Genomic DNA, 3,019 nt, shown 5'->3' with positions numbered 1-3,019 from the left:
GCTCTGGCAATACCTGGGGCCTTGTATGCCCTGCTTCTCTACCTGCCATGTGTCTGAATGGAGTTGGCTCCTTCCTTCCTTCCTTCCAGAAATCTCCCTCCCTCCACACAGAAATCACCTGTCAGGCTACCTCATCTCTCAAATCCCCACGTTTCATGTCTCTCTGTGGTATTTATCATTACACGGCATTTTATACCTATGCTTTTTCCTACTGATAGGTAAGTTTCAAAAGGGCAGGAGTTTCACGGTTCCACTCACCTGCTACTGATTGTTCCAAGAAGCATGCCTGGCAGAAATGAAGCATTCAAAAATACTACTTGGTGAAAAAGATGTAAAACTGAGGCAGGCAAGCATAGGGAATGATTCGGTCACTGGAACTCTACCTGGTTTGGGTTATGCATACCTCCCTCTATTAATAATGCGGTTAGCATCACAGCTCTGTTATCTGCATATACTATGCACACCTCCCTCTTTTAATAATGTAGACAGCATTCTCAAGGCCCCCATCTGCAGCGGATGGAATAGGTTTTTCCTCCCCTAACAATAATCGACCCTAAACAGTTTCAATTTCAATACATTCCAGATGTATCCAGTATATCCGGTATGAAGAAGGGAAAGGCTGATCCAGCCTGAACCAGTTTGCTGCACAAGTGTAATAAAGCAAATCTGTGCTCTCAAGTAAACTTTTGGGGGAAAATCTCCTATTTACCATCTTATGACCATGCATAACTGAGCAAGCATATGATTAAAATCAGAGGCATTATAGGAGGGGACATGTGCAGTAGAAACAGATTATACGTCTTAATCTATCAGTCAAAACAGAAAACCAGCTTCACCACACCTCTTAGGAACCAAACTCCTCCTTTTCCTAACACCGTGAAACAAGGTACCAAACAACAATTGAGACCTGTGCATTCTTTTTCCCACCCACGGCCCCCTGCCATCTGCAATGTACTTTCTGCCCTGCCCTGAAGTTTTGTTGTGAACAGAGCTTCCTCACAGATTTGCATTCTGTGTAAGCTTTTATTTCACGTCCTTGGATAAGGTGCCAAGAGCCTGAAATACACCTGATCTTTCCACCTGGAACGAAATGTCTAACTGTAAAAATAATTATTAAATTAACCCTGGTGTCTCAGTCCATTCAGACCGCTGTAACAGACCACCATAGACTGGGTGGCCTTCAACCACGTGAAATCTGTTTGTCAGGATTCTGGTAGCTGGGTAAGCCAAGGTCAAGATGCCAGGAGCCTAGACGTCCAGAGACGGGTTGCTTCTTAGTTCACAGATTTCCACACAACAAGAGGGCCAGGGAGATTACTGTGGTTTCACTTGTGAGATACTAAACCCACTAATGAGAACTCTACATCTGAGCCCTGTCACCTTGCCACGGCTCCATTTTCATGCTGTCACCTGGGGACTGGCTACAATATTCCAGTGAAATATCAATATTCAGTCCAGGTTACTAGGTTTGCCCTAATATTCATTCTGATCTTCTTTAATAGTTGCTTCAGTTCTCCATTCATCTGATCTTTGAGTTTTTTTTTCTTTTTTCTTTTTTTTTTAAGGGATGAAAGGTGTTGAGCGACAGAACCTTTCCTATATAACAGCACAGACTGGTTTGAACTCAAGATTCTCCTGCCCCAGGCCCCCGATCCTGGATTTAAGGTAGCGTGTGCCACCATGCCTGGCTCCATTCCTCTATGTTTTAATGGTCAGGAAACCCTGAACACCAGCTAATTTTATGCTGCTCTCATAAGCAAAGTACATCCTGCTATGCAGATGCTCCCAGTCTGGGGTAGGGTCAACTGTATGGAGAGGTCTTTGTAGTCCAACGTTTCTAGAGGCTGAGTTGAGGAGCCTACATGCACCCAGCATAGGCTTGGAGATAGCTCTACAGAGAGATAGTGTCTCCTATAGCGACATGGAACTGCAGGGGACAGGATCCCACACAGAAAGACATAGTGTTCTGACATAGCCAGAACACCACCAAGACAATCCTGCAAAAGGTGAGTGGTGTGGAAATGACCTGGAGACAGGAGCTAGAGGCAAAGCTGAAGGAGTGAGGCTGAGACCATGAGAAAGGACCATCTACCTACAGCCTGAAGCTGGGGCAAGGGAGAATGTGTGCAGCAGAAGATGCGGGATTGGGAAAGATGTAAAATCTAGACACAGGTGTGCCAAGTGGAGGACAGGTCAAGCAGATGGTGCTGTGAGTATGTGCTGTCTTTACATCAGTGAGACTTACAAAGACCATTTTTTGCCTGGTGTAACCAGGTTAGAATTCTGGAACTTAAAATTGGCAAACGAACACCCTTCAGAAGAACATGTTAAGAACACATAAGAAAGCCAAAGTAGGCTGGGCGGAGGTAGCACATGACTTTAATCCTAGCACTTGGGAGGCAGAGCCAGGCGGATCTCTGTGAGTTTGAGGCCAGCCTGGTTTTCAGAGCGAGATCCAGGACAGGCACCAAAACTACACAGAGAAACCCTGTCTTGGAAAAAGAAAGAAAGAAAGAAAGAAAGAAAGAAAGAAAGAAAGAAAGAAAGAAAGAAAGAAAGAAAGAAAGAAAGAAAGGAGGGAGGGAGGGAGGGAGGGAGGGAGGGAGGGAGGGAGGGAGGGAGGAAAGAAAGAAAGAAAGAAAGAAAGAAAGAAAGAAAGAAAGAAAGAAAGAAAGAAAGAAAGAAAGAAAGCCAAAGTGAGAAGGATCTGCCCTTGCAGGTCACTAACAGCAGCAGGCACATGCACAATGCTTAGGTATTCGTCCGAGCTTTGAGTTCATCATCTATGGGGACGTGGCATGCATCATGGTTAGGGGTTATCTTCCTCTCTTCCTATGTTGAAAACATCTCAGGGTGAACGAAAAGAGGAAATCTCTTCAACTGAGATACTGGGGGTTTGGAGGACCTATTCATTCTTCTCAACAGTGGTGGATACTGGAGCTTGAACAGAACTGTGGCCACCAAGGTCATAGTCCCTCTGTGACACTAGCTTCCAAGGCAGGAATCAACATGTGTTCTG

Source organism: Peromyscus californicus, unplaced genomic scaffold (genome assembly GCF_007827085.1).
Source record: "Peromyscus californicus insignis strain IS unplaced genomic scaffold, ASM782708v3 Scaffold_17__1_contigs__length_78620276, whole genome shotgun sequence".
In the NCBI taxonomy this organism is placed as follows: Eukaryota; Metazoa; Chordata; class Mammalia; order Rodentia; family Cricetidae; genus Peromyscus; species Peromyscus californicus.
Note: the sequence above shows the minus strand (reverse complement) of the source record.